General features: G+C 44.5%; 1 protein-coding gene across 1 annotated transcript in view; it reads right to left on the minus strand.

Annotated features, from left to right (window-relative positions):
• GLIS1 (GLIS family zinc finger 1) overlaps positions 1-26,957 on the minus strand; it is a 429,609-nt gene that overhangs the window by 338,831 nt on the left and 63,821 nt on the right. The window lies entirely within an intron of this gene.

A 26,957-nucleotide genomic window follows, 5' to 3' on the forward strand; every position in this document is an offset into this window, starting at 1 on the left:
CATGGTCTTGCAATTACTTACTTGCTATGCATCAGAAAGTAGGACAATGACTAGGGATGACAGAAGGAGAATTGATGCCTTTGAGTTGTGGTGGTGGAGAAGATTATTGAATATACCATGGACCATTGGGAAAACAAACAGGTTCTTCATAGAGAGGGTGAAAGTAGGCTGTTCCTTGGAGGCAAGGATTCTGAGGCTTCATCTGACATACTCTGAACATGTTGCAAGAAAGGACTAGTCCTTGGAGGGAGACATTATGCTAGGGAGGGTGGAGGGATGGCACAAGAGCAGAAGACCCTCAATGAGAGGGATTTACTCTATGACTGTGGTAATGGAGAAAGGTGTGTCAAAGATAATAAGTTTGGTTCAGGATAGAGCAGGGTTCAGAGCTGTTGTGTGTAGGGTCACCATGAGTGACAGGTGACTCAATGGCACATAACAACAACAGCAACAACAATTTTTTCAATGGACACAAAATAGAGAAACCTTTTTTAATGAGGGAGCATTTAAGCTGCGTAGAAATACAAGAGGGAGCTCTGGTAGCCAATTGAGTAAGGAGTTGCACTGCTAGCCCAGAGGCAGAAAGTTTGAATCCACCAGCTGCTCTGTGGAAGAAAAATTAGCAATATCCTCCTATGTGATTTATAGCCTCTGAAAACCTGCTGGAGGGTCAGCCACGAGTTGGTTCTGACTCCACAGGAATGAGTTGAGTTGAGAAATACAGGAATAATGTGAAGGTGAAGAAAAGCAAAAGGGAGCACTCCAGGCAAAAATAAAGACATCAAAGGCATGACGATAGAAAGTCAGGGACGTACTTGGCAATCAGAAAGCAGTTTAGCTGGGTCTACCACCCTCCAGACAGCTGGGATACTGGGGGTGGGGGGGTGGGGAGGGAACAAAAAAACCAACCCAGGGTAAAAGGGTAAATAGTTCTCACTTGGGGAAAGAGGGCAGCTCTGATGGGCCACACACAGCAGGCTCCATCCCCAAAGTCAGCCCTGGGTTGGGCAGCATGACTTTCTGGCTCACCCAACTCTGTCCACACACCAAAGGCTAGGAAGCCTCTCCCCAGGTTCTTCCCACTTTGAAACATCTTGGGCTGTGAGCCTGGTCTGACCCAAACAAGTGGCCACTGAGGTGGACAGGCGCAGGGAGGTCTACTGTGACTCCTCTCTGTTGGTAAATTGGGGCATTCCTGAGAACATGGAAAGCACAGTGGCTCAAAAGGCTGCAGGCTTAGCACTTAGCCCAAAGCCTCTTCCATCCATTCAGCCACAGGCTGTCACTGGTATCCTGCTGGTGTGTGGGCACACTCCTCCCTTCTCTGGGCCTCAGCTTTCTCAGAACTACAATAAAGGCATGTGGAGCGTGAGTCTGCTTTGTTGGCCTGGGCCCATTACTGACCCCCCCAGAATGAAGTGACTCTCTCTTTAACACCTGAGGGGCACCTTGCCTGCCTCTATTCTCACTTGTCTCCAACTTGTCTACCCACCGCTCTCAAATACTCATCTCTCAACCCTGCCCAAACCCCCATCTGTCCTGACCTCTTCACACCTGGGGTTGCACCAGAAGGCATTCTCCTTCCCGCCTGGCCTATGTGAGCCCATTTCCCCTGGAGTGATGCCCCGTAGGCGCCCTCGGCCCTGCATCAGTCACTCTGTGTGGTCACTATCTTCTACCCGACTATTTGACCCCTCAGACTGAGTATGCCCCTTGAGACACGTCTGGGACCTGACTTATCTGTGTTCTCGGCATCTAGCGCCATCCAGAAAGGGTGGGAAAGAACCGCACAGCAGCAGCAGGCCCAGAGCTGGGTTCCAGACGTCAGGAAGGCAGGCCCTCATCCCCTTAGCACCGTGGGGAAGCACCTTCACAGCCAGGGGCAGGCTAGCTGGGTCTATCATCTCACCGGCCTGTGGGCATCATGGCTGATGGGGAGGGGTGGCCTCTAGAGCCCCTCCCTGAAAGTCTTTGATGCAGGATTCACCTGGGTCAGGATCAGTGTCATGTGTGAAATGACATGGCCAGGTGTCATTCAGAACCAAACATCAAGTGGCCTCTGCCTGAACTCACCAATCAGTTCCTGGATGGACAGGCTCTTTAACACAACAGGCATCTCTCAGCCTTAACTTCATTTTCAAAATGGATTGGGGAGTTGGGGAAGGGGAGGAGAAGCAAGGGGAGTGAACCACTAAGAGCAGCTATCAGGCAGCTTGCATTGTATAGTGCTATTCAGTGTGTCAAGTACCATCTCTTTCCCCCTTAATCATGCAGGCAGAGCAGAAGGGGGAATTAATCCTTTATAAAATTCATAAAGTGAGAGCTAGAAGGCAGCACATCTGAGCTGGATCTTAGCAGAGATGGAAAGAAAGGGCATTCCAAAGGAGTGATAGCAGCATCAGCAAGAAGTAGTAACGGTACTTGGACTGTGCACAGATGTGGGCGAAGCAGGAATGTTAAAAATCAGGTGTCATTCATACAACTTTGTATATATCTAGACATTTACTCCTCAGAACAACCCTGTGAGGTGAGGTGTGCTGCTGTTGTTATTGTTATGTGCCATTGAGTCATCTGTGACCCATAGTGACCCTGTGTACAGTAGCTCTGAAGCCTGCCCTGTCCTGAGCCAGTCTCATTGACTCCGACACACCTACCCCTAACCCCATTGCCCCAGTTACTATATCAATCCATCTCATCCAGGGGCTTCTTCTCCCTCTACCTTTCCGAGCATGATATCCCTCCACCCTTCCAAGCTTGATGTCCAAGGATTGGTCCCTCCTGGTCACATCCTCAAAGTATGTGTGACAGAGCTTCAAAATCCTAGCCTCCAGGGAGAAACTTGGTTTCATCCTCTCCAAGACAGACCTATTTGATTTCTTGGTGGTCCAACTCAAAGGCATCAATTCTTCTTCTGTTATCCTTAACCATTGTATAGCTCTCTGATGCACAGCAAGTAACTGCAAAGACCACGGACTGAATCAGGTGCATCTTAGTCTCAAGACTGACGTGCTGTTGTTAGCTGCTGTCGAGTCAAGTACGACTCAGCGAGCCTATGAACAACAGATCTGAACCCTATCCTGTGCCGACCCCTCACCATCTCTGACACACTTGGGCCCATTGCTGCGTCACTGTGTCTGTCCCCCCGGTTGAGGGTCTTCCTCTCCTTTGTTGTCTCCCCACTTTCCAAGCTTGATATCCTTCTCCAAGGAACAGCCCTTCCTAGCAACATGCCCAAAGTATGTGAGACAAAATTTTATCACAGACAAGGCAACTGAAACACAAAGATCAAGCAACGACTTCCCATCGTTGCCCAGTCAGCAGGTAGAGGAGTAGGAATGATACAAACTCGAGCTCCAGGGTCCACGGTCTTTTTGCAATGAACATTTACAAAGCAAACTGTAATGCACATTAGTATATTGTTGTTCATTAAAACCACCCATAGAGTTTTCAGGGAGCTCTGTGGGGAGTTGCGCTGCAAACTCAAAGGCCATATCTCTCTAAATGGTTCAAATCTACCAGCAGCTCCATGAGAGAGCTACACAGCCTCCTCCTGCAGGATTTATAACCTCAGAAACCCACTGGAGTGTTAGCAGTGGGTCAGTTTCAACCTGATGGCAATGAAAGAGAGAGACTCCCCGAAGCAAATTGTCAAGCCTGTTTTGTTCCTTCTGGACAGGTTTGAAACACTAACTTTCCGACTAGTTGTTGCTGTCAAGTGCCCTTGAGTCAACTAGGATTCACAGCAACCCTAGGAACAACAGAGTGGAACCCTGCCCCCGCACAATAATCTCCACCACGTTCAAGGCCATTAACAAGTAGGTAAGTGCCCAACTCTTTGTGCCACGCCATGACTCCATGGTCTTTTTAATCTCTAAATTGTAACTCTGCTTAGGGAAGGTCACAGTCATTGAAAACACTGTGGAGTGCCGCACAGGCCTTTCCAGACACACAGAGGGGCTCCGTGAGTGGAATCAACCTGACGAGAGCAGATAGTCTTTTTAGTTTGCCTTTTCTGCCCCATTTTTCTCAGAACCTACAATAGTTCTTAAAATAAAATCTATTTAAAAGAATGACTTTCTTATGGGAGGGGGCAGTATGGCAGCATGTGAAAGCACCCTATTCAGAGCCTGCACTTAATTAATATTTGATGCATGAACAAATGAACGGACTGATGGATGGTCTCACCACCTCTCTCCACCTGTAATATTAGCCTCCTGGTCCATAGCCATCACACTGCTGGGACAGTCACGCAGCCCTCACAGTGTGTGCATCCTGCCCAGGCTCTCGGCCCCAGCCTCTCCCTGCAGTAAATTCTGCTCATAGTGAGGTAGGTGCCTGGGCCAGCTACAAGTCCTGTTCCTACCATCCACACCATCATCGGCTTTGATCTGGTGCTGACTGACTCCTGCTTCTGACTTCTCATGCCCCCTCCATGCCCTCAGTTTCACTATTATTCCCAGCCAGCTTCTAATTAAGTTCCTCCTCCACCCAGACTCTCACTCACTTCCTACCTATGTCGTTCCACAAGCTGCACCACAGTGAGTGGCCCAAGGCCCAAGGCCCAAGCCCCAGCCTCCTCTACCAGCTGCTGCCCGTGGATACCAGTTCTGCCTCTCTCATCGCAATGCCAGCACCATGGAAGCATTGCAGCTGTTGCTACTGGATGCCATTCACTCTATTCTAACTCAGCGACCTCATGTGACAGAGGAAATCTGCCCCACAGGATTTTCTCAGCTATAATCTTGATTAAAACAGAGCAAATGTTTGTTGAAATCACAATGAAAATAAAATTGTACTTAAAAAAAAAGCAACACAATTCCTTCTAAATGGAAAAAATATTATTTTGAAGAGCTCTTGGACGGGTTCAAACTGCCAGTCTTCCTGTTAGCAGTCAAATAATTGAATTGAATGCTGGTGCTTCTCAAAGTCTTGTCATTTATCTACATCAGAAACAGCTTGTTAAAAACGACCTCTGGGCTCCCTGAGGATGACAGATGGGAGGACTCTAGACCCAGGGTCTCCAAATGCACCCCCAATCAGAGCTGAGCTCGCTGCTCGTCCACACCACCCCAAACATCTCATCTCGGTCCCTCAGAGCCTCTACTTCCTCTCTGCGCCCTCCCCACTTCTTCAGCTCCTATATCTTTTCCAGTGGGCACTCCCTGAAGCCACTCGGCCAGCACCAAATCACACGCTGGCTGAGCTCTGGATTGGCTACAAAACACTCACTCTTCTCTGTACAGCTCATTGAACCTCATTGAACGTCCACCTCATTGAACGTCCAGTTTCTCTGAATGGTCTCTATGTTCCTTTCGTGATCAATCCCAGCTTCCCCTCTCCCCACATCTCAATCCAGAGCCACACCTACCAGCAGCCTAATTATCTACACTCCCAAGGCTGCAGCGAGTCCATGCTGACAATGGTAAAGCCAACAGAAACGGCTGTCTAGAAAGGTGGGACAACTCTGAGAAGGAAACCGAGGTCTTAAAGTTATACACGGAGAATTGCAGAAGTTGTGTAAAAACTTTTGTCTATAAAGTTATCAAAAATTATACATTGGTTATATTTTAATTGTTCCAATTCCACCCTTAAGTGTCCCATGTCCATGTGTGGAGTGAGGGACAGGATCTCCACACCCACAATCTGGCCTGGGGACAGTGTCTCAGCCTCGTAACATCTGCAGTCCACTTTGAAGTTCTTCTGCGCTCTGTGAAATAGTGCTATACTGCTGTCCTTAAGTGCCTTCAACTCGAGTGCAATGCTTAGCAACACAGTGAACAAGATATCTGAACACTGCCCTCTCCTATACATCCTCACCGGCCCTGACATAGTCCGGCCCATTGTTACAGTCACCGAGTCAGTCCGTCTTATTGAGGGTCTTCCTCTTGTTCTGACCCTCCACCCTTCCCAGCATGATATCTTTTTCCAAGGACTGACCTCTCCCTACAACATGCCTCACGTATGCGAGACGGAGTTTCACCAGCCTTGTCTCAAAGGAGCACCCTGGTTGTACTTTTCTCCAAAACTTCCCTTTTCCTCCTAAGCATAAGCTTCTCCTTCCCATTCAAATTCTCTGTCCCCGATAGAAAAGGAAAGTTTTTTAAGTCAACTGTGTCACAAAACAATACTTCTCTCTTTTGAGTTAATCACACTTCATAAAGAGATTTAAACCAGAATAATAATCCTGGAGCCCTGCTCAACATCATAGCCTTGCTCAAAACCCGTCCATGGCTCTCCACTGCCTGAGGATCAAAGATCCAAGGCAAATACATGTCCAATGGACTGAAGATGCAATAGGGGGAAATATGAGGACTGTAATGGCATCAACTAATAATTACTGATCATGTATTTTGTGATTTACACATCGTGATACTTAACCATCATAATAGTTTCTGAGGTAGTGCTATTGTTGCCCGTGAATTGGTTGGGGGGCGTGGTGAGGTACAGGATTGAGCACGGACATTGGGAAAGCCATGCCTCAACCAGATCATGCAGCTTCAGACTTCTTTCTCCTCATTAGGTTGGAACCACACACTTCCAGAAGCCTCCTGCGGGCCCAGTTACCCACAGGGGCTCTGCAGTCCTCAGGAGCAGACAACTGCTTGTCTGAGCTGACTGGAGATGCTCAGACTAGCCCAGCTGTCAGCCCGGCCCTAAAGAGGTTCTCAGGGGCCTCTCCTGCCCCCGAAAGCAGCCCTACAGCCAGGCTCTGTCTCTCCACACCCACCTCTCTCCTTTCTGAGAGATGGCTGGTCTCTCTGAGGTGCACAGCACTTTATAGTCTAAGTGACACTGCAAGAGCTCATGTCAACCCAGTGAGAGGAACAAGAGAGGGGTTTGCCTGTACTTTGCAAGGAAGGAAATAACTGGAGCTCACTATGTTCTGGGCACTGTTCAATCATTTGATCTTCCCTATAAACCCACTCAAGAAACTCTCGTGGCACAGTGGTTAGGGAGCTTAGTTGCTAATTGAAAAGGTAGCTGGTTTGAACCCATCAGCCACTCCATGGGCAGTTTGCTCCTATAAAAATTTACAGTCTTAGATACCCCATAGGGAAGTGCCACCCTGTTCTATCTAGGGTTTGCTATGAATCCTATTGGCTCAATGACAGCAGATTTGACAACCTCCTATAAGACCACCATATCTCTCTTTTACAGATGAGAAAACTGAGGTACACAGAAAGGTAGACTTGCTATAGCCCCATGTCAGTCAGTGGCATTCCTGATCAGGCAGGGCTTGAACCCAGGATACTCTGGAGACAGTCAGTTTCTGGAAGGCCCCACCATGGCCAACTTAATGTCAAAAGGCCAGAACAGTCTGGTCCATCTGCTCTCCTATCCTAAACCTTCGGAACACACACACGTGTGGGATAAGAGGCTGGCCAACCACTTGCAATGGTTTTCAGCAGCTTCTGGGGCCAGAGGCCAGAACTGCCAAGTCTGGTTCTGGTGTGTTCACCCAAGCACCCCCACCCCATTCTTGCCCCACAGTACCCCAGCCAGAGATGTTCCCCCAATCCAGCCTCTCACCCAGCCCACTGATCCAAATTTCCATTCCCTCAGCAGCATGAGCTCAGTGGGGAGGAAGGCAATCTGATTATAAGCAGTCCTGGCCTCAGGGTCGCCAAGGGTGTGGGTGTCAGAACGCAGGCGCCTTCAGAGGCATCGAGCAGGGGTGGGGAAGGCAGTAGAGCAATCCTGAGCGTACCCACGGTCTCCTCCATCATGCTGGACAGCTTCCTGGGTTCAATTTCCTCACCTGGAAAACGCACACTGTCGCCCCATCTTCCTAACTCTCCAGTCAGTCATGCTGCTCAAAGTGATGAACATACTTCGGAACACAGGAATCCCAACTCAGGTAATCTTTACGGAATCAGAGATTTATGTTGAAGAGGATTCAAACTCTCAATGTTTGGGTCAGCAGATAAGCACTTAACCACCACACCACCAGGTGCCTCTAAGTATTCCATTTTTTAAAAGTGTCAATGAGTTGAGTCCAATTCATAGTGACCCCTCAATAGGGTTTCTGAGGCCATAAGCCTTTACCTATCTTTCTCCTATGTAGCCAGAGTTAGGGAGCTCTGACTAGGTGGTAAGGAGATATGCTGCAATCCCAAAGGCATGCAGTTCAAATCCACTAGCTGTTCCAAAAAGGAAGAAGGGCAATCTCCTCCTTTGCCATTAAACTGCCTCTAAAATACTGCTGGAAAGTCAGCAATGGATCAGTTCCAACACAATGCTACACAAGATGGAGTTAGATTCAAACCACAAAACTGAGTTAGCAGCCCAGTACACCACACACTACACCACCAGGGTTCCTTACGTAGTCAATAGTGGGAGTGACTTTTCACTGTCATATTAAATTGAGACTGTCTCAAGACCTCTGAGTCATGTGATCATCCAGGAATGAGGAAAGGTTTTACAGAACAACAACATGGATGCAGAGAGCAGCCAGTCACTGGGGTTGGGGAACAGGGAGAACACAGCCCCAGTGACGTCTGCTCTCCAGCCATCCCCCCCACACACACAGGCCAGGCTGCAAGTGGTGCCTAATAAGTCGGGGAAGGTAAGTCAATGAAAACATTACAATCCACAGCAGGCTACACTGATTAGAAAGCCCTCTCTGTGGTGTGATCTCAGGTCTGCTGAGGCAGGTGGGGCCCAGGAAAGTCTGAGTCCCAGTAGTATGATAGCGGGTTAATCACTTCATGTCTTAGAGATGCTGGATCCTGTTTATAAAAGGAGGTAATAATCCTCCCAGGTCCTGGGAGAAGTCTAACAAGAGGATATGTGCAAATCACAAACCACAAGCGAAGAGCAGGATGAGAAAAGAAGATGTGCAGAGTCTCTTCACAAAGAAGGGAGCCTTCTAGTGCTCACTGTAGCAGGGAGTGAAGACAAGCTCCAGAGCTTCTTCCTGGTCCACTCAGAACTCCACCGAGGCATCCCAGATAGGCAGCCTCCCCATCCTCCAGAAAGGACAAGGGGCCCACCTCAGCCATTCTGAACTGTTGTCTGTCTTCACTCACCCAGCTTGGGCTCCCTGAGGGAGGAACTCTCCAAGGCATGGTTGTATTTGATGCCAGGACACAGCTGGACATGGACCATGCATCAAGGAATGTTGGTGGAATAAGCATAAACGTCCCAGCACAATGGGTGGATGAGGCCGGCACATGTGCCACTGACCCTGGGCTTCTTCCCTCAGTCCTAGGCACAGAGAAGCTCTAGAACTGAGTTCAAGGAGGCAAGGTGGAAGTGTGACAGGGCTGACCCTTTCATCTGGGCTCCAGCACACAGAAGCCAGATGCTAAGAACCAGAACAAGCAGAAGAAAGTGACTGAGAAGGATGTTGTACTACAACCCATAAAAATGGCATTTACTGAGCATCTATTCAATCCCAGGGATCAAAGACTATAGTATTCAATATTAGTTACATCTTATCATCAAGAAAATAAAAATCCCTGTCACTGCACCAATAGGCAACATCATGATAAGACGTAGAAAAGACTGAAGTTGTCAACGATTTCATCATACTGGGATCCACAAGCAGCACTCATGATAACAGTAGTCAAGAAATCAAAAGATATGATGCATTGGGAAAATCTACTGTCAAGGACCTCTCCAAAGTACTAAAGAGGAAGGACGTCAGCTTAAAGGATAAGGTGTGACTAATCCATGCTATGGACTTTTTAAATATATTTTATTTTATGTTGATTTACTCAAAAAATTAATATACATTGTGTTTCACACTATTCTTCATTCATATTGTGTTTCATACAATCATTCCCATGCATTATGTTTTATAAAAATCAAACACCATTGGACTTTGCCCATCATTTCCCAATCTTTTCAGGTCCCTGCCAAATTCTTCTCATTTCCTTCATCCCTTCCCTTCACCCACAATATTTGCAACCCTGTGGTTTTGCATGTACACATCCTCACCCCTCTGCACTCACCTCCCCCGCCTTGGGTCCCCATATATGTTTTACTAGTTATCCTTCTATTTTTACAATAATGGTCTTACTCAGTATTTGTCCTTATGATCCTGAGTTAGTTCACTCAGCATAATGCTCTCTAGTCTCCCAAGTTATTTAGTATTTTCTGAAAACATTGCTTCTGAGTGCATAGTATTCCACTGTGTGAATGTGCCACTTTTAAATTGCTTCCTATGTATCTGAAAATTGACAGTCACTAAAAATTATAGAATTGATGCTTTTTCATTGTGGTACGGGAGAAAAGTACAGAATATCTCATGGACTGCCAAACAAACAAACAAGTGTGCCTTAGAGGAAGTATGAATAAGGCACTTCATAGAGACAAAAATGGTGAAACTTGGTCTTGCATATTTGAGGTATTTTGTCTGGAGGAGTCATTTCCTGGAAAAATACATCATACTGGAAAAGGTCAAAAAAAGAGAGGAAGAACTCCCAATAAGATGGATTGAGACAGTGCCTATAACAATGAGATCCAGGCTCTTGGAAGTCATGATGAAGGCACAGGATAGGACAAGATTCCAATCAGACCTGTTTTTCATATGGTCACTATGAGATGTAGTCGACTCAATGGCACCTAACAAGTGGTGCAGTCTATAGGGAGTTGTGCTGCTTACTGAAAGGTGGCATCTCTCTCAAGGTCCAAACCCACCAGTGGCTCTATGGGACAAAGAAGGGCAATCCATGCCCATGTGATTTACAGTCTCAGAAATCCAATGGAGGGTCATCCACTAGTCAGTTCTCACTCAATGCAATGAGTCCATGGAGCTGACTGAATTCCAGGTTTTTACATGCATACAGTTTCCACTTAAAACTGATAGCCTGCAATTGCACTATAAGGTAGATAAAAAAACTCAAACTCATTTTCCCCAATATTAAGTATGATGTGAGCAAAGTGGATTGGATTGGATATACAATAAACTGTCAAAAGAACAAAGAATCTGTCCTGAAGGAAGTATAACCAGATTACTCCTTAGAGACAAAGATGGTCAAACTTCATCTCACTTCCTTTGGGCTTATTTTTGGGGTGGGGGGAACCCAGTGCTTGGAGAGAGACACCATCCTGGGAAAGGTAGAGAGTAAGTGACAGAGAAGGAGTGACGCAGTGACGGCCACAATGGGGATGAGCATGGCAGAGACCGTGAGGGGGTGCAGGACAGAGCAAGGTTCACAGGGCGGCGGTGAGTTAAAATCGGCTTAATGGCATCTAACAACAACAACTTTTCTAGAGTACTGGAGAGCAATAATGTCAGTCTGGAGACTAATGTGCACCTGATCTAAGCCATGGTCTTCATCAGAGAGCTGGATAATGACTAAGGATGACAGAAGAACTGATGCCTTTGAGTTGTAGTGCTGGAGTGGAGTTCTGAACACACCATGAACTGCTAAGAGAACAGGTTTGACCTAGAGAGAGTGAAACCAGGTTGCTCTTTGGAAACAAGGATTTTGAAGGTCTGTCCCACATACTGTGGCCACTTGGCCAGGAGCATCCAGTCTTTGGAGAGGGACATCATGCTTGGAAGGGTGAAGGGACAGAGCAGGAGAGGAAGACCGTGGATGAAATGGATTGACTCGGTGACTGGGGTAATTGGGGTAGGTGTGTCGGAAACAGTGAAATTGGCTAAGGATAGAGCAGGGTTCAGAGCTGTTGTACTACGGGTCGTAAGTAACTTGATGGAACATAATGACAACAATAACAATAACTGTCATCAAGTTAGAACCCATAGCTCACCCTCCAACAAATTTTTAAGGCTGTAAACCACAGATGGAGGAGACTACCATCTTTATCTCATGGAGCAGCTAGTGGTTTTGAACTATCAGAGAGGCACCAACCTTTGAGTTAGGAGCTTATCTCCCTACTAATGTCTATTTTATAGGTGAAGTAAAGAAATTCTTCATCTGTAAAATGCGGAAGTGGGAATTCAGTCCATTTCACTCATTTCAGGAAAGGCTCCATCTGCCTGACACAGGGACCTGGGTCACTTCCTGACCCCTCCCTGGCGTCTGCCCCACGTGCCTTGCATCTCCAGAGAATGAGGGCAGAACCACGGTCAGGAGGCTGCAGCTCCAAGTACAAAGATGCCTGCAATGCAGGAACCCCCTCAGATCCCAGCAATCAACCCTGCTTTATAAGGTGGGACAATTCCGAGAGTTTTCCTCCCCTCAGGGGAGCTGGCGAGCTCCAAGTGGCTAATGCTACTCTCAGCACAAGCTTGAGTTTAATAAAACTAGAAGCAGCTAATGGTTAACAATAAAAAATAATATTTTTCCTTCAAGCAATTAAATTGTAATATAGAGCTCGCTAATTCCTTCCTGTTCCTTCCCTTGGGATCTCAGATCAAGCACCAGGAGAAATAAATTATGTGTCGCTATTACCCACTTCAAACTCGAGTTTAAAACAATCTATGGGAGAAATATTGCCTCCTTCATTAAGGCAGAAATCTCTTGAGGATTTATTTTAACAGTGGTTTCATATAACAAGTCACCTTTCTGAAAAGCCAGGACCCCACTACCCACCCCCACCTTAAAGACGAATAAATGCTCTTTTTGCCCCTCCTCCAAAGACTCCTAGCATGTAAGAATCAAGCTTACCCAACAGCACAGCTAAAAATCATGCCCTGCCTCCTGTATTGGCAGAGAATAAATACAACTTCCTACTCCCCCAGCCCACTCTAAGCCCAAACAAGCACTCTAAGCCCCAACCCCATTTCTCTCTTTTCACACTCTCTAGCTGAGATAACTCAACAGAAGTCCTCTGTTTTTCCACCTCTGGGCCTTGCCTCATGCTGATCATGCTGCCTGAAAGACCCCTTCCACCTCCCACCATTCCTCCTCCGCTAACCCTTGCCTGACCAACCCCCACACCTGGGACAGGTCATTTATTCTTTGACCTCCTACAGGATTCTCTGTATCTTGTGTACCGTTGAGTTGGAAACAACCACAGCTGACTCTCTGGCACATTTTCAGAGGAGATTGCCTCTCCTCACATGGAACAGTTCTAGCTGATGGATTTGAACCACATGCCTTAGGGATCGCAGTGCAGCTTCTTGCCACTAGGCCACCGGAGCTCCCTAGCACTCTTTGTATCTTAAAGCCCTTTCACTTTCAACCTTGGATGGCAGTCACTTGAGACAGCCATAACAAACTAAGAACAGAACACTTCAGCAAGGTATCCCCATGTGGCACAGTTCTGGACACCCCCTCCACAGTGCCTAGAGTTATACGTAGTATATTAGAGGAGGTGTATCTTCAGTCTCAGTAGTGTTAAGAGCTGCCCACTCAGCTACTAACCAGGAGGCTGGTAGTTCTTATCCACTTAGAGGCACTTCAGAAGACAGGCCTCGTGATCTATCTCTGAAAGAGCGCGGCCACAGGAAACCCCATCGAGCACAGTTCTGATATGAAACACATGGAGTCGCCAGGACTATGACATTTTCTCCACTAGTCTGTATTTGCTGCATGGATTAACAAACAAATGCAGTCATTCCTGAGGCCCACCTCTCTCAAGAGGGAGTTTGCTGTTCATGCAAAGGCAGTGTCTTTCTGGTGGTTCAAATCCATCAGTGGCTCTGCAGAAGGAAGATGGGCAGTCTCTTGCCATACAATTTACATCTGAAAACCCGCTTGAGGGTCAGCTCTAAGTTGGTTCTGACTTGATGGCAATGAGAAAGACAGAGTTCTCCCAATACCAAGAAAAGTAGCTGGGAGGACTTCAGCTCATCATATGCTGACCATATAATTGTGGAAGACAGTCATATAGCAAAACGCCAACAATGACCAATGGCAGGCTAATGAAATTCTTAGAACAAACAAACATGACTTGGAGAAAATGCAGCCAGAGTGTTCCTTGCAGACAAAGATGGTAAATCTTCACCTCAACTACATCGGGCATGTTGCTAGGAGAGTCTATACCTTGGAGAGGGACATGATGCTTGGAAAGGCAGAGGTTCGGCAAAGGAGAAGACTCTCCGCCAGCTAAATTGACAAGGTGACTGCCACAATGGGCTCTAATGTGTCAGGAAGTGTGAGGATGGCACAGGATAGGACCGAGTTCAGATCTGTTGTTCATCGGGTCATTATGGCTCAGACTCAACTCGACAGCACCTAACGACAACAACAGGAATGATCAGGAAGAAAAAGCAAAAAAACTCCTTGCCATTGAATCTGAACTGACTCATAGCTGACCTCGCATCAAGTTTTCAGAGGCTGTAAATCATACAGGAGATCAACCATCATTCTTCCGAGGAGCTGGGATTTGAAGTGCCTGCCTTTGGGCTGACCACACAACTCCTTACCCACCAGGCCACCAAGACTCCCTGTCTAAAGAAAGTGGGTGTAAAAGACAATAACACAAATCTGAATCTGTCCCCTCTGCCAGAAATCCTTCAACAGAAACCCATGCCTTATGTATAAAGTTTGGACACACCCAGCTTGGCATCTAAGGCCCTTGGTAAACAGGTTCCCAGCCTCACTGTTCCAGCCCACACTTTCACTTCCTACTCTGGTCACCCTGTCTTTGCACATGCAATCTCTCCCCACGATGCCCAAGTGGTCCTATTCACCCTTCAAATCCAGTGTCACCCCCGGGATTGGAGAGGCCATCTCAGTGGCGGGGCACTGTCTGTTCTAGAGTGTCTCCTTACCCAGCCTGTGAGCACATGAATGTTACCTCAGAAGACACAATTCACCCCCAGCACAGGCCTTAGTCAGCACTGGTCTCAAATAAGCAAGAGTTGGGCTGACCTAAGCAAGAATGAGAAGGACAGGGATGGGGAGGAAAACTCTCGGGAGGAGCCCCGACCCCACTCCATGCCTCTTACACAATCCACCTAAATAACAGTGTATGCTGAACTTAGTTCTAAATGCTTTTACGTATTTTTCTCTCACATCAACCCAACAATCTATGAAGTTGGTGTTGCTATTATTATTTTACAGATAAGGGAATGGAAGCACAGAGAGGTTAAAGAAACTTGCTGAGGTCACAGAGCTGACAAGAGGTGGTTCTAATCAGCAGAACAAACACCTCTCTAGAATGGACAAGGATGTACCAGGGGTGGGGGCAGAACTGTCCTGGTGGCCAAGACCCTTAGATTTGAAAACCTCTTGTGTCCACATCCATTTCTGACGTCTGCTGTCCTCTTTTAGAGAGGACTCGTGCTGCACAGGCTGACATTCCGGGGACTCCCCACCCCACTCACTCAGACCAGACAATAAACACACAGGATGCGAATAAAACCAACCAGAGAATACCATAATCTCCCTAGCACCTGGCCCTCCCTGCCACTCCAGTGGGAGACATTCTAGCTAGGGGAAGCCTGAAGCTCTGAAGACAAGGTCAACGGGCACCATCCCCTTGGAAACGTGCTCTGAGGATGACGTGGAAGGCATTCCAGACAGGGATTTTCCATCCGGAGGACTTCCAAGTCCCTTGCGTCACAGAGCAAAAATGGGAGTGGATGCACGCTCCTTTGTTTACCCTGTGGCCTCTCGTCCTCCCCAAAGGGCAGCTATTGTAACCGGAGGTTCCCTTCATTTAGGGTCTGGTACAGCTGAGAGGCCAGGCTGCCCGCCCACCTCTAAATGCAGACCCAGGTCCTTCTTCTGTTCCTGTGCCCCAAGCACTGCCTATGGGCACCCTTCCCTCTACCGGGCTCCTGAATTCAGTGATACAACATTTGTTCACAATGAACACCAGCCCTTTAGGCCAAGCCCACAGACCTGTGTTCAGCCAGTGCCAATGGGATACAACCTGCTACCAGATCAAAGCCAAACTCACTTCGGGTGAGTCAGTGCTGTAGGACAGAGCAAGTCCACCCACAGGGCTCTCAAGGCTGTGTTCTCAAAGTCAGGCAACTTCTGCTCTCTCCTGTAGAGTGGCTGATAGGCTTGAACCAGTGACCTTTTGGTTAGAAGTCAAAGACACTGGACTACCAGGGCCCCTAACCTGGGTACAGTTAGACTAAAAGATGTTGCAAAATAGCAACTTCCTGGAGCATCCATGCCGAGCGTCTTCTGGCAGCTTCCCAACAAGCTGCCACTGCGAATGCCACTCACATTTGGTCCCATTGTTCCCTCTGCCAAGCCTTCCCCATTGTTTCCACTCCATAAAAACAGCTTCTTCCACAGGCATGCCACTTCACGGTTTACGAGCCCATTGACTTAGATCACCTGAACTGCCCTCGCCACAGCCCAGTGTGGGCAGCATCTCGACCCCACTTCACAGAGCAGGAAAGGGAAGTGACTTGACCAAGGTACCACAACTATCAAGGATCATCACAGTCATCAAAGGACTCGCTTGACAGTAAGCACCGCCATGCCTCTTACAGCCTTTACTGTTAGTCTGTAAAGCCTACTCATGTACAGCTAAGTGAGGCTATTCCTTGCAAAGGGACATCATGCTTGGAAAGACAGAGGGTCAGTGAAGGATAGGAAGACCCCCCCAATGAAATGGATTGACACGGTGACTTCAGAAATGGACTCGAGTGTGTCAGAAACGATGAGGAAGGCACAGGATAGTGCGGGCTTCAGGCCAGCTGTTTCATAGGGTCACTATGAGCGGTACTCGATGGCCCAGAACAACACTCATTACCACTCAGTCAGTTCTGGCTCATAGAAGCCCTCCATCAGTTTTCTGAGGCTGTAAATAGCAACAGAAGGATATTGTCCATATTTCTCCCATTGGTGGATTCAAACCACCAGATATGCACAATTAAGGCCTCCTTCAACCCATATTTGTACTGAAGACAACTCAAAACCTATACTGCTGCAGCAGGACCCCAACAGGAAATTGCCAGAAATTCAAGCTGGATTCAAGTGAGGATGTGCAACCACGGATATCATTGTTGATGGCAGGTGGATCTGAAAGCATAGACTATCAAAAAGATGTTTACCTATATTTTATTGACTATGCAAAGGCATACCCATGGTGGACAGTGTTTGGTGGAGCTCCCCAATTAAAAGAAGCCTGGACGCAGGAGTGGCATCCACTTCCAAAATAGCTTGCCTCCGGAAACCCTGTGAACCTGGCTAAAGGATGAAAGTTATACAAGTGTTCAGGTCTTTTGTTCATAGGGTCACTATGAGTCGTCTATGACTTGACGGCACTGAGCAACAACAACAACATGCAAAGGTATTTAACTTTGTGGATGACAACAAATTATGGATAACATTGTGAAGAATAGACATTTCAGAACACTTAATTGTAATCATGCAAAGCTTGTACAAAGATTGAGAGGTAGTCATTTGAACAGAAACAAGGTAATAGTGTGTAGTTTAAAAACCTGTGTGTCAGGGTGGTTTCCTTTCATAATACTGATTAGAAATAAATGTTGATCAGATAATCCAAGAAGCTGGACTATATGGAGAAGAATGTGACATCAAGATTGGAGGAACTGGAAATCTGCAATATGCAGATGACACAACCTTGCTTGCTAAAGCAATAGATGTGGGGATGATGCAGGATCAATCAGTGGTTCGTTCTGTTGTGCACAGAGCACTGTGATTTGGAATCTACTTAATGGCACCTAACAACAACAACACAACTCATGGAAGGCACCCTAGAGGTATGATGGTTATGCTGCTAACCACAGCCTGGTGGTTTGGACTCATCCAGTGGTACCTTGGGAGAAAGGCTTGATAATCTGCTCCTATAATGGTTATAGCCCAGAAATCCTATGGAGCAGCCCTGCTATGCCACAGAGGTCTCTATAAATAAAAACATCATCTTAACAGCACCTAAGAACACCTCTTCATGTCTACTATAGAGAATAATGAAGCACAGAGAGTTTGGTCTGCAAAAGGTCACTCAGCTAGAAAAAAGAACAGTTTCAAATCCAGGTCTCCCAGGCCCAAAGCTGGGGTTGCAGGGTGGGCTACTTCTATGGGTGATGGATGAGGCCAGCTAGGGCTCTCGCCCCACCATTACCCCAAGCACTCTGCAAGAGCTACAGCACCCAAACCCGTAGAGCAGAGGCCCCCAGCCCTCGGGCCCACAGTGTCCAGATCCACAGGGCACAGACCCCCAGCTCTCAGGCCCACAGCACACAGGTCCAGAGATCTCAGGCGCATAGTAGATAGGCCTACAATACTCAGGCCCACAAGGCATGGGCCCACAACATCCAGGCCCATAGCTTCCAGGCCCACAGGGTACAGGCCTGCAGGGCACAAAGCACCAGCTTGAAGGAACTACGGCACAAGAAATGTCAGATGATCCAATCCATGGTACCCACCCAGGGCCACTGTGTGCACTCATTTCCCCTCAGGATATTACAATAGGAGTACACCATAGTCTATCCTAGTTTCCACAAAAGGAAACAGACTTAGCACAAGGAGTGGAAAGGGGAGAATGCAAAGCTGATGACTCTCAATCTCCAGGTTTCTTTCTATGATATTAAAAAAAAAAAGTAAGAAAGAACTGGGGCAAGAGAACCAAGAGAGGAGACACAGTATGTCCCATGAGGTGGAGGAGTCAGATCAGGTGGGATTGTTGTGGGTTTATTTTTTCATTTACTTGTTTTGTTTCAATTGAGATAGAATTAACATACAATTAAATTCTCCCCTCATTAGAGTACAACTGACTTGTTTTTAACATATTCACAGAACTATGCATCTTCTGTGACAATCCATTCCAGAATATTTCCATCAACCCCAAAAAATATACCCCATATCTATGAACAGTCACCCTTCATTCAACCTTCCTCCGGTCTTGGAAACCATTAATCTACTTTCTATCTTGATAGATTTTCTTTTCCAAAGAGTTTGTGAAAATGAAATCATATAAGAAATGATGACATAAGAGAACTGAACAGAAAATTTCAAAGGACAACTCAAAACAAAGCAAAGTATTATAATGAAATGTGCGGGTACGTGGATTTAGAAAACCAAAAGGGAAGAACACACTTAGCACTTCTTCAGCTGAAAGAATTTAAGAACAAAATCCAGACTCAAGTTGTAATATACTGAAGGATTCTGTGGGCAAATACTGAATGGCAAAGAAAGCATTTTTTTTAAAAAGGAAGGAATACATAGTCATTTTACCAAAATGAACTGGCCAATGAGCAATCATTCCAGGTATTGGCATATGATCAAGAACCAACAGTACTGAAATGGTACTGGAAGAAGTCCAAGCTGAGCTAAAGGCAATGGGGAGAAACAAGGCTCCAGGAATTGACAGAATACCAATTGAAATGTTTCAACAATTAGAGTGCTGAATATGCTCACATGTCTATGCCAAGAAATATGGAAGACAGCTACCTGGCTAACTGACTTGAAGAGGTCCATCTTTTTTGCTTATTTCAAAGGAAGGTGCTCCAACAGAATATAGACACTAACAACATATACAAGTAAAGTCTTGCTGAATATAATTAAAAATTTGTTGCAGCAGTACACTGGCAGGGAGCTGTCAGATAGCCAAGCTGGATTCAGAAGAGGACTTGGAACCAAGGCTATAATTGCTGATGTCAGGCAGATTTTGGCTGAAAGTAGGTAATACTAGAAAGAAATCTGCCTGTGTGTTGTTGACTGGTACAAGGCATTTGACTTTGTTGTTGTCTTTGCTGTCAAGTTTGACTCAAGGCAACCCTCTGAACAACAGACCTGACCTTTGCCCTATCCGTGCCATCCTCACCATCTCTGCCACACTAAAGCCCATTGTTACAGCCACTGTGTCAATCCATCAGATTGAGGGTCTTCTCCTCCTTTAGTGACCCTCCATCTTTCTAGTACGATGGCCTTTTCTAATCTGTCCCCTCATAAGAACACGCCCAAAGTACGTGAGATGAAATTTCACCATCTTCCCCTCTAAGGAGTATCCTGGCTGTGCTCCCTCCAAGACATATTTGTTTGTTCTCTGGGAAGTCTATAGGCTATTTTGTGCTCTTCTTCAGCACCACAGCTCAAAGGCATCAATTCTTCTTCTGTCATCTTCTCTGTCCAACTCTCAGATGCATAGGAACTAATGGAAAACAACATGGCTTGGATCAGGTGCACCTTAATCTTTAAACCTACATCCTCGCTCTTCAGCACTTTGGAGAGGTCCCTGACTATCATTAAATTATGAATAGCATTGTGAAAAAATGGAATTTCAGGACTTTTAATTATGCTTATGGGGAAACTACATAGACCAAGGGACAGCCAATTTAATAGAACAAGGATTCAAAATCAGAAAAGGTATGTGTCAGGATCATATCGCTTCCTCCTATCAATTTGATCTGTATGATGATCAATTAATCCAAGAAGCTGGACTATATTAAGGAGCATGCAGCATAAGGGTTGGAAAAATTGTCATCAGCAACCTCCTATATGATACACCCTTGCAAAGATTTGCAGTACTGACTGATGAAGCTTAAAGAGGAAGCCTTAAGTATGAATTATATTTCCACATTAAGGAAACAAATATCCTCACAACCAGAACAACAAACAATATGGTAAAAGATTGAAATGGTCAAGAAACAGCAGTAAAGGCACACTGGGCAAATCTACCTCAAAGGACTCTTTAAAGCATCACTTGAAGGACTCAGGTGTGCCTGACCCAAGCCATGGTATTTTCAATTGCTTCTGTGCATATGAAAATTGGACAATTAATAAAGAAGGCTGAAGAACAATCTATGCATTTATCTTTTATTGTTATCAAATATTCAATATACTGGAGGAGAGCAAAAGGGGGCAGAGAAGCGGGGAATGTGCAACAATGAATAAATGAAAAACCAACTTTTCTGTAAACTTTAACTAAAATTGCAATGAAAAATCCTATTTAAAAATATTTAATATACTACATATTACCAAGAGAACAAACCAACTTCTTTTAGAAGACAGATTGATTTTATAAGTAAAAATGGGGACACTTCGTCTTACATACTTTGGGCATATTAGTAGGTTCCACTTCCTGGAGAAGGATATTATGCAAAGTGAAGGGTTAGCAAATAGGAGGAAACATTCAAGGAGCTGCACCAGCACAATGGCTGCAGGAATGGGTCTAAGCAGAGGAGAGATTGTGAAGCTGGGACAGGATCGGGCAGGATTGTCTTCTGTTATACCTAATGGAGCTATGAGTCAGAGCCTGGGGGACAGCATCCACCAAAACAATTTTATAGAGAGCCATTTTGTGGCTGTCTTCTTTCATGTGACACTTTAATGTTCTCAAGGTTCATCCATGTTGTAGTATGAGTCAATCCTTCATTCCTCTGGACAGCAGTAATACGTCACTGTATTGAAATACCACATTGTATTTATCCACTCATCCACTGATAGACATTTAAGTTTCTTCCACTGTAGGGCTCTGTTGACTAATGTTACCAAGGAACATTCATTTCTGTATGGGCACATATTTTAATTTCTTTTGGATCCATATTTAAGAGGAGAATTGCTGGGTCATAGGATAACTCTTAACTCTTTAAGGAACTTGGACTCTTTTCTACAAAAAAAAATTGTACCATTTTACATTTTCACAAACAATATACAAGGAGTCTAAATTCTCCACATTCTTCTCAATACTTGTTACTGTCTTTTTTTATTTTCTTTTATAAGTAATTGTGTGTGTGTGTGTGTGTGTGTGTGTGTGTGTGTGTGTGTACCGTCAAATCAGATCTGACTGGTACAGGAGGAGATTGTCCCTCTTTCTCCAGCAAAGGATCTGGTGGATTTGAACCGCACACCTCTGGGATTGCAGTGCAGCTTCTTGCCACTAGGCCACCAGAGCTCCCTCGTTACTGTCTTTTTAACTAAAGTCATCCTAAGGGGCAAATAAATCCATCCCGAAGTGGGTGAAACCAGACTATTTGAAAGCAAAGATTTTGAAGCTTCATCTGACATACTTGGGTCATGTTGCCAGGAGGGTCCAGTCAGTCCTTAGATAGGAATATCATACATGGAAGGGTGGAGGGACAGCACAAGAGAGAAAGAGATGGACTGGCTTTGTGACAGAGGTAATGGGGGCTAGTGTGTCAGAGACAATTAAATTAGTTCAAGATAGAGCAGGATTAAGAGCTGTTGTACATAGAGTCGCTACGAGTCACAGACTACGCAACAGCACATATCAACAACAAATGGGTATGAATGGGGATAAGACTAACAAGCAAGGTAGCCATGTGCACAGAGGTCAACAAAAAAGAGACACAAGCTGTCCAAAGAAAAGGTCAGTAGGTGCCATGCACATGAGACACAAGGAAAAATGTGTATCCAGAGGAAGGGAACTGGCAGGACGCTAAATGAAACTGGCATGTGATAACATGATGGCAAGATATAAACTTCACACAGAGTCCCGAAGGCTTCCACATACCAGGCTGTTTAATCTAAGATTCCTACCACTTCAAACACCTTGATTGACATCAGTCTTCTCTCACTCCCTCCCGTGTAACTGAAACTATCTCACAGCATCTCTTGGAACTACAGTTTCTTTCTAATAAAGAAGAGGTGGGGGTGACCTGCTGAGTCTAACTGTAAAACATTCACCAGATATGTAGTTGAATCCAACAGGACAAGTTAGTGAGAAAAGCTGGGCTACATTAGAAGATCACAAGTCTTGGATCCATCTTGTACATCCACATCTGCAAGTCCAGCAATTCCATCGAGGGAACCAGCAAGGATCTCAGCCACAATACAAACACGGTCATGTTCTTGGGCATGAACTGAGAAGCCACCAAATGCAACTCCAGTGCCAGATAACTCACAGAAAGAAGTAGGGAACTCGAAATAAATAAATGAGGGACCTTAAATAAGTTCATTATCATAATGAATTCAATCAAATTACTTTTTAACTTTATAGCATGTATATACAGCATTACAGCCTAATATTTTCAAAGATTATATTTCTAATTTAACTTTGAAATGTGTTTGACATATGTGTGAATGAAACTAGCACAATTTAATCTAATACTAACATGGACAATAAATTAATAAAATACTAGCACAGCAAATATCTAAAAATACTGATAAAGTTAACATGTATCTAACAGAAAAAGCTTTAACTTATATATCAAGTTGAGTTTTCACTTCTTATTGAATACTGTACAGTGCTTAGAAAAGGTAGAGAGTTAGAGAGTTAGTGAGAGACAGGAAGACCTCCAACAAAATGGATTAACACAGTGACTGTAGCAATTAGCACAAGTGTATCGGAGATGATATTGAGGACAGCACAGGATAGGAGAGGGCTCAGGTTTGTTTATTCATAAAGTTGTTGAATCATAATCAACTCAACCGTACCTAACAATATCAACAGCAATGCAGTGCTTGATATTATTACTCTATTTGTACTATAAGTGATGCACTCAGGGTATTAAGAAGACATACAATTTAGTATTTATTTACTGTGCAAAACAATGAGTACGTTCTAAATTCATCAAATATTTACATATCTCCATATTCCACATTTCTAGTGTACTGAGAAGCAATGATGTCTCTGTTTAGAGACTAAGTTGTGCCTAATCCAGGCCATGGTCTTCACAATTATTTGCTATGCATCAGAGAGCTGGATAATGACTAAGGCGGATAGAAGAATTGATGCCTTTGAGTTGTGGTGCTGGAGAAGGGTCTTGAAACTACCATGGGCTGCCAGGAGAACAAACAGGTCTGTCTTGGAGAGGGTGAAACCTAGTTTTTCCTTCAAGGCTCCGTCTCACATACTTTGGGCATGTGGCCTGGAGGACTAATCCTTGGAGAAGGACATTATGCTTGGAAGGGTGGAGAGACAGTGCAGGAGAGGAAGACCCAGGGTGAGATGGATTGATAGAATAACTTCGGCAATGGGGGTAGGTGTAATGGAGTCAGTGAGACTGGCTCAGGACAGGGTAGGCTTCAGAACTACTGTACAAAGGGTCACTATGAATTGCAAGCGACTTGATGGCACCTAACAACAGCAACATTTAAGAAATCTTTTTGTGCTTTATTGACTAAGTAACTGCATTTGACTGTGGGGTCATAACAGATTATGGCTAACATTGAGAAGAATGGGAATCCTAGAACACTTAATTATGTTCATGTGAAACCTATACCTAGACCAGGAAGCTATTGTTTGAACACAGTAAGAAGATTACATGGTTTAAAAATCAGGAAAGGTGTGTGTCACAGTTCTATCCTCTCTCCATATCAATTTAATCAGTATGCTGAGCAAATCAGTAGAGAAGTTGGACTCTACGAAGAAGAATGTGGTATCAGGACTGTAGGAAGATTCATCAATAACCTGCATTAGGCAGATAACACAACCGTACTTGCTGAAAGTGAGGAAGACTTGAAGCATTTGCTGGAGAAAATAAAATACAGCCATCAACATGGATTATACCTCAACATCAAGGAAACAAAAACTAACCTCACCACTGGATATACAGGCAACATCATGACAGATGGAGAAAAGATTGAAATTGCAAAGAATTCATCTTATGTGGATGCATAATGAACATTCTTGTTACCAGCAGTCAGGAGAGTAGGAGATGTACTGTATTGGGAATGTCTGCAATCAGGAACCTCTTTAAATTACTGAGAAGCAATGATGTCAGTTTGAAGACTAAGGTGCACCTGTTTTAGACTGTGGTCTTTTCTATAACTTGCTATGCATCTGAAAGATAGACAATAAATAAGGATGAAAAAAGAACTGATACCTGTGCATTATGGTGTTAGATAAAAATATTGCCTATCGCATGTACTATCTAAAGAATAAACAGACACATTTAGGAGATCAAGTATGTCAGGGATCCAATCTGTTGTTCATAAAGTTGTTATGAGTCACACTATACTCAATACCACCCATCAACAACAACAACGATGTAAGTTGACCCTCAACAAGATGGATTAACACTGTGGCTACAACCATAGGCTTAAGCACAGCAGAGATTGTGAAGATGGCACAAAACAGGGTGGAGATTTGCCTGGTGTACATAGGATTGTTATGAGTTAAATTCAACTCAGTGGCATTTAATGGCAATAACAGTATGTTAGAAACACTGAACAAGTCGCCAAGGAAATAAATAACAATAATAAACAAAACCTTTAGAATAATAAAACACTCAGCTTGCTGAAACTGAGGAGGACTTGAGCAATTTATTGCAGAAAGTCAAAGACTGCAGCCTTAAATATGGATTGAAGCTCAACATCAAGAAAATAAAGATTCCCATCAGTAGCCCAATTGGCAGCATCATGACAGAGAAGAGATTGAGACTGTTAACAGCTTCTGTTTGCTTGGCTCCATAATCAACATTCTTGGTATCCACAGCCAGAAAATCAAAAGACAAATTGTACTGGGAAAATCTGCTGTCAGGGACCTCTCCAGAGTACTGAAGAGCAATGGTCTGATCATAATTACTTGCTATGCATAAGATAGCTGGACAATGACTAAGGATGATAAAAGAAAAACCAATGCATTTGAGTTGTGGTGCTCAAGAAGAGTATTGAGCATACTATGGATTGCTAAGAGAACAAACATCATCCCTAAGAAGATATTGTTGTTGTTGTTGTGGTGGTGGTGGTGGTGGTGGTGGTGGTGGTGGTGAAGTGCTGTCAGGTCAACTACAACTCACAGCAACTTCTAGGAATGACGTTTGTTCTGTCCTGGAGAGGATGAAACCAGGCTACTCCTTGGAGGCAAAGATTTTTGAAGCTCCATCTGACATACTTTGGACATGTAGCCAAGAGGGACCAGTCCTTGGAGAAGGACATCATGCTTGGAAGAGTGGAGAGACAGTGTAGGAGAGGAAGACCCTGGATGAGAGACTGATATTCAACAATGAAAGAAAAGCTATCAAATGGGGAAAGGACAACCTCTTCAACAAAGGGTGCTGGCAAAACTGGACTGCTATCTGCAGAGAGCTGAAGCAGGATCCACATCTCACACTGTATACAAAAAACACCTCAAAATGGATCAGAGACCTAGGATTAAGGCCCAAAACCATAAAGTTCATAAAAGACAAACTGGGTTCAAGCTAAGAAAGCCTAGTCTATGGTATAAAGAGACTGCCAAATACAGCCAGAAATACACAATCTGAAGAGGATATAATTGATGAATGGGACCGTTTATAGATTAAATACCTGTGTACATCAAAAACTCTTCCTAACAAAGTGAAAAGAAAATCTATTACTAGGAACAAACATTTGGCAATATCATCTCAGACAAGAGTCTCACAAAGAACATTTATAGAACACTCCTGGGCCTCCACAAGAAAGACTGATAACCCAAATAAAAAATGGGCAAAAGATAAGGAAAGAATTTTCACAGAGGAAGATATTAAAATGGCCAACAGACCATTGAAGCACATAAAGAAATGCTCCAGGTCACTAGTAATAAGAGAGATGAAATCAAACCACAATGAGATACCATCTCACTCCAGTAGCTGTTGCACACTTAACAGGACAGTAAGTAATAAATGTTGGAGAGGATGTGGCAAGATAGCAACTCTTCTACATTATTGCTGGGATTGTAAAATGATACAACCACTCTGGAAGGAAGTTTGACGTTTCCTCAAAAAGTTGAACATAGAAATTCCATGACCCAGCTATTCCATTGCTTGGAATACACCTCAGGAGAATGAGAACTGAGGCTCAAATAGAAATTTGTACACCAATGAACAAGTTTTTAAGTATTAATTCAAGACTAAAATGCATTTGTGGAACTTGATGAAGGATCCACCAATACATATCGTATTACAAATTGATGAAATTAATTTACTGCCTTATAAATACTGTGTATTTTACTATTTCAGATCTGAAGGACAAAACTGTATGTTCTAAATCAAATCTTTACTCACAAATTCTCAATTACAAAGGTTTGTATAACGTCCAGATTCCAATGTCAATTATATTTTTCAATTATTCCCATTTCTTTCCTATGATTGAACTAAGCTTATAAAGTAACACAATTTCGTATGCTGGTAAAATAAAACAGTAGCAATTAAATGGATAGTAACTCAAAACAGTTCATAGAAAATAAAGAGGATTTGTGAATTCCTAAAGACAACTCCAATATTAACTTTCTTTTTAAAGTGT

This window comes from Elephantulus edwardii, unplaced genomic scaffold (assembly GCF_000299155.1).
Source record: "Elephantulus edwardii isolate Elephantulus edwardi_28Jun2011 unplaced genomic scaffold, EleEdw1.0 scaffold00005, whole genome shotgun sequence".
NCBI classification, from domain to species: domain Eukaryota; kingdom Metazoa; phylum Chordata; class Mammalia; order Macroscelidea; family Macroscelididae; genus Elephantulus; species Elephantulus edwardii.